General features: G+C 40.5%; 1 protein-coding gene across 20 annotated transcripts in view; it reads left to right on the forward strand.

Annotated features, from left to right (window-relative positions):
* Positions 1 to 12329, forward strand: part of BNC2 (basonuclin zinc finger protein 2) — a 428775-nt gene that overhangs the window by 157294 nt on the left and 259152 nt on the right. The window lies entirely within an intron of this gene.

Genomic DNA, 12329 nt, shown 5'->3' on the forward strand with positions numbered 1-12329 from the left:
TGATCTGACTCAAGTTAATTTATAACAGATTAAAATGTGGATGTATGGGACGGCCTTCTGATTTTGCATTGGGACTTTATAGAATATTCACGTGTCTGACTTTTTCCCTGTGAATAAGAGATGTATGGGTTATCTTGGGCTTACCTAAGTAAACATATCATCATAATTTGAATTTAGTTTTGAATTACCTGTTTCTCTTCACTTTCAAACCTTAATACTTTCTTTGATTTCATGCTCTTGTGATAAGTCATTTTTCTCTTCCTTAATAATGCATATATAATATACAGAGTTGTGTATGTGTGTGTGCCTGTGTGTACTTGCATACTCTGATAACTGCCAAATGAACACAAGGAAAAACTTTTTAGAGTTGTTAAGCCAGGATAGTTTTACATTGATAAATTTTTTTAAAATGTTATGTAACAGAAATTTAAGTCAAGAATATACCACAAAAAAGTAAGCTATAAGTGGGGCTATGTGCTATGTTTATAGAGTTTTTGGTCCATGATTTATGTATTTCTGTAAAACGATGGTTTGTCAAGATAGACCTCGAGTTTAATCTGATTAGTGCTGTCCATAGATGGTTTATTATCTATAAACAGATAGATCCACATAGTTTATGGGAGGTCTTAAACCAACAAGCAGTCAACTCTATAGCAAAATCAAGATTTATGTGTGGACTTGGCACTTCAAATTTTTGATGAATTCATTAGAATTTCCGTTACATTCTAGAGAATACTCACTTTAAGAATTCTTTTTACTCTGTTGAATGTAATAAAGTGGTGATGGAAGTTTTCTTTTGATGATTCTTGTTTTTAGTTCCAAATTTTAAAGTGCACTCTTCAGAGGAATATTAAACTTACTTTGCGCTGGATTTTTTTTTCCCTTACAGCCAATTTCAAAGTTAATTCTTTTTCCTAAATAGAAAAACTCGTCAGCAGTGCCAAATTGAGAAAAAAGTCTATCACGTATGCTTAGATTATCTAAAAAAAAATTGTTATCCTGATTATGGAAGCAGTTTTTGATTATAAAAAGGATGTTGTGGTTGTATTCAAAACCTTTCCAATTTATTAAAATTTTCCCTTTATAATCCAAGAGGGAAAGAGTGGAAATACTCCAGTATCATGTCTCCTTAATAGGAAAATTAAAGTTGACTTAGGATTCTTTTCCCTAAAAAAATCAAGCTTTCTTTAAAATATTAATAATTGTTCTTTCAGCATTTTTCTCTTCCCATTGTACCAGCCAGTATTGTTTGGCATTGCAGAACTCTGGTGCGAGTTGAGGGCTTTGGGGGAGTTAAAAGATTGGTCCCGAGTTGAGATTCTGTTGTTGTCACTTATTAGTCTTGTGACCTTGGGTGAGTTACTTTATCCCTAACCTTTACTTTCTTCAGTGTTAAAATGGGGAAAAGAACACTTGAGAAATTGTCAGGAAGATGAAATGAGAAAACACCTGTGAAGCTCAGGTACCTAGTAGGTGTTCAGTAAACTGTAGATCCTATTCTTTGAGCTTGCCCTGTGGCAAGCGTCCCTTGGAAAGCTTCAATTTTTGTAAAAAAGGGGGTAAATTTAAAAAGTTTTAATTTCTTCAGTTATCTGTAGGAAAGGAGTATTAGGCATTGGCAGGCAACTTTCTTTCTTTCTTTTTTTTTTTTTTTTGAGAATCACTTGTATCATCCATTAGTCGTGTATTTTTGCCACTCTGCAAAATTCTCACTGGGATGGCCTTCCTGGATGTCAGAGCAACGCTATTATTTCTGAGATATCAGTTATGGCTAACGATAGACTAGAAGCCAAGTTGGCAAATTCTCTTGAGCTCTGTTTACCTTTGTATCATCAGTTCTAATCACTTGCTTGAATCAAAGCTCCCTGCTTTATGATACTCATTATCATTAGCACTTGGTAACAGAGCTAGACGTTCCATTATACAGGCACCCTGGCCTCTATCCCTGGCTTTGTATTCATGGAATCAGGGTCACACTAAAGCGAATAGTGTTTACACCTTTTAGTAGAATGAAAATAATAGCAAGCAACCTACATGTGTATTGGGGTAATATTTTATCTTCATTTACAGTCTTGCACAATGCCTTAAGTGTAGTTAACGGCTTGGGAAATATTTGTGGAGCAAAATATGCTGCTTTTATTGTTTTTAAATCTGGATTATGTTTTTTATCAAAAGTAACTGTGTTCTCATGAGTAGTACATTAATGTTGTCATAGATGGTCTTTGATTAGCATTGTTATTTTGCCTAACATCTCATTTCTCTTAGCCAACAATAGTTTGAACATACTCCATCTTAGATCTAAAATAAATATTTGGCTTAGCGTTTACTTTCCACCTGTTGCTAAGAGTAAAAGAATGAGGATTAGAAACGAATCATTTCATAGCTACCTCTTAGCTCACACAGTGTGCTAGGGGTGGTGCCCACTTTGTCTTTCTCAGCTCTTGCAAAAGCATTCAGGGCAGGTACAATTATTTCCATTTTACAGATGAGGAAATAAAGGTCTCAAACCTGTATCCAGCAAGTTTGACCCCCAAAGTCTTTGCTTTTTCCTCTCCCACATTCTTCATCTGTCTATAACTTAAGCCGGCTATTAAAAAAAAAAAAAAGAATAAAAGTTGTTGAACCTGCCGTTTTTTGTTTTTCCTTTCAGATTAAATTTTACAGGAAGCCAACATGCAGAACGGATAAAAATTAGAGCTGCTCTAGATGAAAAGGGTCTAGCTGCAGAGTCCTATCTTTTAGGCTTCTACTAGGGATCCGTGGAATAACTGCTTAGAAAACCATAGTCTAATGCCTCTACACCCCCAAGAAGGAGGCATAGCATAACTCCTTAGTCTGGGAGTTAAAGGGTTTGTTCATCATCTTGAACTTGGAGGTGTAATTATGGGAATTCACAGAAAAGCCTAATCTCTACCTAATTTGAGAAGAGGCTGTACCTAAGAGAAAAATAGTGGGGGTAAATACCAATGTAAAAACAATTTTTAATTATATCACTGTACAGCACATGTTAATTTTCAGGGCACAGATTTTGTTTAATCCAGAGCAGTGAAGTAATTTTACTGTGGGAAGAGTCATAAAAAACCAAGGCACAGCTTTATGTTTAACAGAAGTCTGTGTCCACAAATATATACAGACTCTCCTTCAGTTTGACGATATTAAAAAGTTGTGCTCTATATAATGCTATAGTATATCTGTAAAAGATGTACACATATATGCATACATGAATAAAGGTAAGGATGGAGAATATGGGTAGATTTAACTCTGAGAAAATGTTTAAAAAACATACTGTTTAAAAAAACACATACTGGTTTTAAATAAATTGCGTATAAAACAAATTAATTGACAAGGTAATTTTGTAATATTTTTATAAACCAGGAATTTCAAGTTTATTCATCTGCTACATTTATTTTGGGATTTTGTATAGTACTTCACTAGAAATACAATTTCTGTTTATCAGCATGGGTGGAAGAGTATAGGCTTTCAAGCCAGATGTATTTGCACTTGAATTTACCCCTTCTTTATGTGACTTTGGAAACTCACTTATTTCATTTATAAAATGAGGGTTAGAAATGGTAGCTGTGAAGTCCTGCACAGAGAGGGTGAGCTGTGTTGGCTGCTGTTAGCAATTTCTTCCTCTGTTGTTCCTGTTGTCATTAATTTGCAAGCTTTATGCAGTGTTCAGTTAGCATCTCTTTATTAGTGGTGGTACTGGGTTCTTAATAATTGTATCATGTGCACACTTAGCCTTTTCAGTTACCAGTTTAAAAAATACTCGTGCCGATCTTGCAGAAGCTTACTTTTGTTGAAGAAAATGAGAGCGGAGAAAAATCTCCCTTTTCTTACTCTTCACTGAGCATCAGTCATTGAGTGGCATAATTCTAAAATCTTATGTGGCTTTTGGGTACTTTATGAACCTTTTTATGGTAATCCAGAAGCAAGACACTGATTGAATTAATACATTTCCATCGAGGGACTGGTCTGTTAACCTATTCCTCCTAACCCATGCATGCTTTCGTAAGGGGACTTTTACAGTCTGGTCAGGAGGATGCCACATTCTGTGGGGATGCTGCTTTGTAGATGTGCAGGCTGTTGGTGAATCTAAGAGCCTTTCTGTGTTTAAAACAAAGAAAAAGGTAAATTAGAAATGGTAACAAGCAAACCAAAAACCCTGTTCTTTTTATAAAACGTAAATCCGAAACTTAACATGCTGACTTTAACTTTTAAAAGTTGTAAACTGATTTTTTTTACAGCTCTTATAAAGAGTACATCTTTACGGTGAAGATCTCATTAAGAAAATTACAAAGAGTAAACACTATCTGAAAGGATGCCACTAAGGAACCATTTAATTAACATCTTTTTAGTCATCTTTTTTTCATTTACAGATATATACGGATATATGGATAGATGCTAGTTATATAAAAGGATTATGGATATGTGAGTTCTTTTTTTTTTTTAACTCAACCATGTCATAGATATCTTTCCATGTCTGTAAGTAAAGATAGCCATCATAATTTTTAATGGATTCTCAGTATATCGTTGTACCATAATTTACTTAACAGGTTCTTGGTTTGTGGACGTTGAGGTTGCTGCCAGTTCTTTTCTTTTACAGAGAGTAGTGCTTCCATATGAACATTCTTGTTTGCACTTGTGTTCTTATTTACTAAAGGTGAATTCTTGAAAGTGATGTTCATGGGGAAAGAAGTATAATTTTGTATAGCTTAAAACAGTGGTTGGCAAACCTTTTCTATTAATGGCCAGATAGTAAATAGTTTAGGCAGCTGTGTGGTTTCTGTAACAACTATTCAATTCAGTCCTTGTAGCCGCAAGCAGCAGTAGACTATATACATAAAGGAATAGGCACAGCTGTATTTCAATAAAACTTTATCTACAAAAGTAGGCAGCAGGCTCGCATTTGGCTCAGAGGGTGTAGTTGCTTACTCCTGGCTTGAAACAAAGCAGAAACTGATGAGGGCTGGAAATCTACCCCCAGTTGTCTGTAAGCTGCTCTCATAGTATCTTAGAAATGTCTTCTTATCTCAGGGAAGTATAATGGGTTGATTACCTTCTTTCCAAGTATATGGCAATCGATACCTTTTATTTTTTTATTTATTTATTTTTTTTGCGGTACACGGGCCTCTCAGTGTTGTGGCCTCTCCCGTTGCGGAGCACAGGCTTCAGATGCGCAGGCTCAGCGGCCATGGCTCACGGGCCCAGCCGCTCCGCGGCATGTGGGATCCTCCCGGACCGGGGCACGAACCCGTGTCCCCTGCATCGGCAGGTGGACTCTCAACCACTGCGCCACCAGGGAAGCCCCTTGATACCTGGAGGTTTTCACACCTTCCCCTACTCTGAAGCCTAGTAAATTTTAAACTAAGAGGCTATATATGCCAGTGTATATTTTTTGACAACTTGTGGGGCAGAGAAATACCCCTAAAACTTAGATTTTAGAGGAGATGTTGTGCGTTTTCTTACCTGTAGAAGATTGCTTTGATGGGGTAAGGTTCTCGAGGTATCCTGAAGTAAGCCAGAAGGAAAGTTAGCAACAGAAGTATTTCAGCAGAAATGTGCCACAAATCAACAGGGTGACATTGAATTAGTTACTGGACCTTTACAGGCTAAATTACACTCAGAAGACTGCTCTGTGCATAAATAGCAACCTCCTTGCATCTTGAATTTTTATAAAATAGGAATTATTGGCCCCTAACTGCCCTAAGGGTATTTCTTGAGGATCAGGTGGCAGAATGATATAGTTAAAAATCACTCTATTTGTAACATTGGGTCACTGGTGCCACTGTGACTTTTAAGAGATTTATTTATTATTTTGCACGCATTTGTTGAGTATCTGCTGTATGTAAAGCTGTTTGGTAGGTGCTGTGGGGAAAAACAAACGGAGAAGCACGTTAGTTCTTGCCCTTAAAGAGGAAAACATGTAGTGTACTTAAAGTCTACCGTTGTGCTGACGGGCCTAACAGTGGTAGAATGCTGGGAAGGAGATCTCTTCTGCCTGGGGGTATCAGGAAACTTTGTGGAAGGAGTGGCATCTAGAAATACAGAGGTGTTCAAAAGTTTAGTGCAGGAGAGGGTATTCCAAAAAAAGAGCAGTGTGAGAACTGTGTCAAATTGGGAAAGCCCAAAGCAGTAAGCAAGAGACATTAAGAAGTCTAATTAGACTCTGTTCCGTATTTGTCAGTGAAGGAGGAGGAGAGATGAAGCTGGAACGGGCAGGGCAGAGCTAGGTTGTAGAGGGCCTGGATGGAACTTCGTTAATTGGTAATTTGTGGGGAACTCTAAACATCGTCTAGGAGAATATGTTTGACAGTTGAAGGGGTGGTATGTGGCCCTGGTTGACGAGTGTGGAGCGATAAAGTTGGGATTATCAATCACGTAAGGGTTATGGCAAAGGTCTGAGCATGCTCTTGTTAGAAATGATCTAGGAGAGAAATGATCTGGAAGGTGTGTGGGAGGACAGCTGAGGGGATGGGAAGGGAAAAATAGACAGGCTTTCAGAGTTTATTGGGTTTGGGAAATAAGCAGAAGGCTTTTAATCATGATCTATGGTTCTGAGTCTTTGTTAATGGGATTCTGGTGATAATAATGCAAAAAAAAAAAAAATCAAACAAACAAAAAACCCAAGTCAGGGTAGAGCTGTGGTAAAGAAAGGGTAGCAGTGAACCCATATGCTTTGCTTGTTTAGCTCAAGGTGTTAACTGGATACTTGGAAATTTCTAGTGGGAGCTTGAAAGTGCAGGACTAGAGCTCACATGAGAGGTAAGGAATAGGGATTGGGGAGCATTGTTCCCATACAGGTGGCAGATGAAACCAGGGGAGAGCATCACATCTAAAAGGAGGGCATGTAGAGAGAAAATGATATTTTATAGCATTTCTTATCATGATAAGTCATTGACATAAACAGCTCTATCTTTATTTGAGACTACTAATATCAAAAACACACAAAATGAAAAACCATGTGTTTTATCATGTATAAAGTGTCCTATTGTCTACTAAGCCTCTTTTAGATTCTAAAGCCACTAGATTTCAGGAGTAAAGTATGTTCAGTTTGAAGAAATACCTTGTAAGATCCCCAAGGACAGTGTAAGGAAGTCCCTTTTACTTAATCTTCTCACTACTTCCTGAGACCCTCAGTAACAGAGAGATGCCATTGGCGGGAGAGGTTTAGGTTCCCTTGATACCTGTCTGGTACAGAATACTGGTACAGCTTTTCACCTTCCTTAGATCTCACCCCAGTTGATCTAGGATTGGGAAGCGGGGAGGGTGGGTCTCCCAAAGAAATCAAACTCGTGTGCTTTTGTGCATTTTCTCTTTTTAGTCTGGGGTCCTCAGCAAGTTTGGAGGGGCGATTGTGCAATGCACAGTATGACTTATGTTTGAGTTGGGAGAGTTTTTATTGTAGGGAACAGAAGGGATGAATCTGCCTTCTCATTTCCTTTCTTATCATTACCTATGTTCAAGCTTTGCACGCAGAGAGAAGCATGTTGCTTCACTGGTCTTGGGCATACTGCACTGTGCGCTTTGGCAGTGTGGTGATGGCTCCCTGCCAGCTCTCCTGGTTACGGCACCCCGGAACTCCACTGGTCTGTTGGTACCATTTGTGGCCTGCCTTCAGTCTCGCTCTTCATAATAAGTCTAACCCACGTCAAATGGGGCAAGAGGCTAGTCCAGAGGAATCTGCTTCTCTAGACAACCGCTGTGCGTTAAATCTAGTTTAACTGCTCCTTGTATGGCAACTTAAACTTTTTCTTTTTCCATAATAGGTTTAATGTAGGTGGTTCAAGAGGTAACACGGGATGTTGAATTTTGGGAGGGTAATATTTGTTCTCTCACTGTCTGGAGTGTGACACATTCTTCTACCATGTTTCTTTCCTCAAACTCCCTTTTCTGCTTTCTCACATATACCTTTTTCATTCCTTTTCAGTGTTGTGAAATTTAGGGTGGGAAAAACAACCCCATTGATTTGTCCCGTTTTGTGCCTTTTTTTGTGGCCTCTCCCGTTGCGGAGCACAGGCTCTGGATGCACAGGCTCAGCGGCCATGGCTCACGGGCCCAGCCGCTCCACGGCATGTGGGATCTTCCCGGACGGGGGCACAAACCCGTGTCCCCTGTATCGGCAGGCGGACTCTCAACCACTGCGCCACCAGGGAAGCCCCCATTTTGTGCCTTTGATGAAGTAAGATCAAGTGAAATGCACTTGTTTTCTTCCAAAGTGAACTCCTTTCTAAAAAATGCCACCCCCTCAAAAAAAAATTCTTGGTGATCATGGCTTGAAATTTGTCTCTTTCCCCTCATTAGAGATAAATTCATCCTCATTCTTTTTTTTTAAAATTAATTAATTAATTTGGCTGCACAGGTCTTTTTAGTTGCAGCACTCGGGACCTTTTTTTTTTTTTTTTAAGTTGCGGCATGTGGGATCTACTTCCCTGATCAGGGATCGAACCCAGGCCCCCTTTATTGGGAGCATGGAGTCTTAACTGCTGGACCACCAGGGAAGTCCCAAATTCATCCTTATTCCGTTGTTTTTTTTGTTTTGTTTTGTTTTTTTATGTTGGAGGTAGGAGTTTATTAATTAATTAATTTATTTTTGCTGTGTTGGGTCTTCGTTTCTGTGCGAGGGCTTTCTCTAGTTGCGGCAAGCGGGGGCCACTCTTCATCGCGGTGCGCCGGGCTCTCACTATCGCGGCCTCTCTTGTTGAGGAGCACAGCCTCCAGATGCGCAGGCTCAGTAGTTGCCCCGCGGCACGTGAGATACTCTCAGACCAGGGCTCGTACCTGTGTCCCCTGCATTAGCAGGCAGATTCTCAACCACTGCGCCACCAGGGAAGTCCCCATCCTCATTCTTTATTTATTTATTTATTTTTTGGCGGTACGCGGGCCTCTCACTGCTGTGGCCCCTCCCGTTGCGGAGCACAGGCTCCGGACACGCAGGCTCAGCGGCCATGGCTCATGGGCCCAGCCGCTCCGCGGCATGTGGGATCTTCCTGGACCGGGGCACGAACCCGTGTCCCCGGCATCGGCAGGCGGACTCTCAACCACTGCGCCACCAGGGAAGCCCTCATCCTCATTCTTGATCTCTGTGAAGAATCAGGGAGACAAGCTGAGTGGAGCAAACCCAGTGGCTGAGTTCAAGGTGACATGGGTCCTTTTAAAGTGCTTTTTAGTTTGAATGCTAAAGCTATTGTCTGTCCCCAAATTATTTCCTTCTCATTTTTGCAGCATCTGTGGAGTTGCCCATACCACTGCTCCTAATGCGGCTTGCTCACTTAGGCTTTTTCTTGACATACCGACTCTCCTTCACAGAGTCAGATTCTGGGAGATCCTGGATCTTATGCCCTGATGTTTGCTTCTTTGTTCTTCCTTCTTCCCTTGTTCCCCCACCCCCCAGACATATCTCTTCTAAAACTAAATTATCATCTAGAAAACTTTTGCCTTGCCAGGTCTTTTTTGATTTTCAAGTTTGTTTAGGCCAGTGGTTCTCAAACTTTCATGCTTATCAGCATCACCTGGAGGGCTTGTAAAACCACCTGGCTGGGCTCTACCCCACAGGGGGTCTGTCACAGGTAGGTCTCAGGTGGGGCTGCAGATGCAGTTCAAGGGAGTTCCCAGGTGATGCTAATAATGTTCCTGGGCTGAGAATACACCTTGAACCACTGACCTAGACTGTTGGTTGTCTATCAGTTTGCTGTCTAGTTTTGGGTTATTTTTTTCCAAAAGGGTAGGGCTTCCTCAGACTTTATTCACGAGCTCCCTGGAAACTCCTTACTTTTTCATCTTATATTTATTTATTTTTGACTGTAGTTAATTTACAGTGTTTCAGGTGTACAGCAGAGTGATTCAGTTACACACACACACACACACACACACACACACACACCCCTTGATTTTCGCATTCTTTCCATTATAGATTATCACAAGATACTGAACATAGTTCCATTTGCTATACAGAGGGTTGTTGTTGTTTATCTATTTTATGTATAGTCGTGTGTGTTGGAAATTCCTTACTTTTAATTCATAGGTCAAGCCACTAGCATGAAAGAGAACTCAGAAAATTGCCTATGTTTTCATTGGAAAAGCCTTGGTGGGGGCAGGAGTGGCAGGGAGTGAAATGTATCTCTTCTTACTACTTCCCCCAGAGAAGACTTCTGTGGTCATTCTCTCAGAGCCCAGACACATCTTCATAGTCTTCGTCAACACAGTGTTCTAGGAAGCCGTCTACAAGTTGATGGAGCTGGCCCCTAATTGAGACCAATTGAATAGGTATAATTTTCAGTTTCCCTAATTGCTTATATTATTCCTTTGACACTTGAGTTTGCTTCCACCACCACCCCCCCACACACACCAAATTCCTTCCCTCACTGTCTCAAACTTCTCAGCCCTGATGGGAATGGTGTGCTGGGGAGCAGAGGGAGATATCTGGGGAAGTATCATTACCTATGCTGTGTACCTACAGCCTGCTTAGTTAGGTGTTTTACCTGTGTCATGTCCTTCAACCTTGCCAACCTTACACAGTAAATATAATTACTCCCATTTTACAGATACAGCAAATAAAGCTCTGAATTGGTAATCAACTGACCAACTTCACAAGGTACTGTAGCTGGGGTTAAAAACAGAGGTTTCCCTCCAAAGCCAGTGCTCGTTGCATATTACCTGCCTTTAGGATAGTTAGAGGTGAGACTTGAGGGCAGAAAGAAAGTTTATCTGGGCATATATATACATACATATATTTGAAATTTCACTTAATGTCAGTTATCAGACTTGGCGATGTTTATGCCCATGAGCAACAACCTGGGGTGTTCAATTTCCAACGTGCTGAATGACAAGAACGATTGTAAACCAGTTGAAAATAATCTCACTTTGTACTTTTCTTTCTTGAGTATAAAGTCCATCCATGGCATAGGTGCAAATAACTTCATCCTCATTTTCTTCAGTGCTAAAACCCACATAAAACAAGAAGTGGAGAAATAGGTGAACTCTATCAAATGGTAGGAGACTTTTCTATTAAAGCACTAGCATGGTAGTTCAGAGGACTACGTCTTCATTTCAGTTCTGTCCAACTTATCAAATGTGGAGGGGAGACCATAGTGATAGGCCTCAGTTTTCTTATTTAAAAATAAAAAGAGTGCGGTGGAAATTTCCTCCCCACCCCTTACTTGTCTGATAGGGGAATTAATAAATATTTTGTGTAAAGCCCTTTGAGGCTCTGTAAGAAAGATTCTGTGTAATTTTAGCATTATTCATGGTCCATCAGGCTCCTCAGGGTGTCACCAGGGAAGAGAGATTTTTATCTTTTATCCTGCCTTTCACAGTATAAAAACAAGGTATTTTTGTTGTTGTTTGTGGCTTTGAAAATCTCCTGTAATTGTACCTGCAGTGGTTGCTCCCATCACAGGGCCAGGGCCCTAGCTCCCCCAAGAGGACCAGCCCTCGAGGCAGAAAGAGACCGAACCTCACTTAGTTCCTGGCTCCTGTGAGGATGCTTTGCAACCCACCCCCAACCAGTAGTCTTCCGTGTCTGTCAGCCTGTTGAGTGGCAGAATCCCATCCTTAACCCTGTTCTGTTCTCTCTTCTCCCACCCTGATCCTGTAGTTCATTGTTCTGGGATGGCTCAGAGGGGACTGTCCACCGTGCTGTTCAGTTCTTCTGCAACATCTTGCTCATCCTCTCACCTTCCAACACCCTGCCTCATCTAAGGCCTCTCTAAGAACCAGCATATTTCTGGCCATTCTGTATTGGCAGCTGCATAAATACTGTTTTGACTCAGCCGTTCCTTTCTGATCATGAAGTGGTGTTTTTCATTCTTAAGCTTTAGGTTCTGTATATGTGGCCCTTCTGCGGCTAAGGCCTGGGGCTCCATGGTTGGGAAGGCTTAGGCCTGGAATGTTGTCTTTAGTTAAATCGTCACCTGAAAAATGAAGATAGAAGTTATCTGCACATCCAGCAACTTTAGCTCACCTTCTTTTTCTATTTATTCCTCTCACTTATTTGCCGCACTGCATTTAACATACATCCCTGTCTTTACAGTGTTGGGTAATTAATTTCTTTCTTTATCTGCTCTTTGTCACAAGTGCTCCTGGCTAGCTTATTTTCAAATCCATTTCACTGAATGGTCTTCCTGAATTCTTTGCATTATCTGAGTATTTCCTCTTGTTGCTTGGTATCATCTAACCACTGACATGAGGCTGTTATTGCTTTTCTCTGGCTTAGAATGTAACAGAGCTTGTACCCAGCCATGTCCCTGAGTCCTCTCAGGGGACTCTTTTGGGGTTATCTCTCTCCCTCTCTCTGTTTTTTAAAGCCAATTCTCTGTCTCCATTCT

Source organism: Tursiops truncatus, chromosome 6, assembly GCF_011762595.2.
Source record: "Tursiops truncatus isolate mTurTru1 chromosome 6, mTurTru1.mat.Y, whole genome shotgun sequence".
Lineage (NCBI taxonomy): Eukaryota > Metazoa > Chordata > Mammalia > Artiodactyla > Delphinidae > Tursiops > Tursiops truncatus.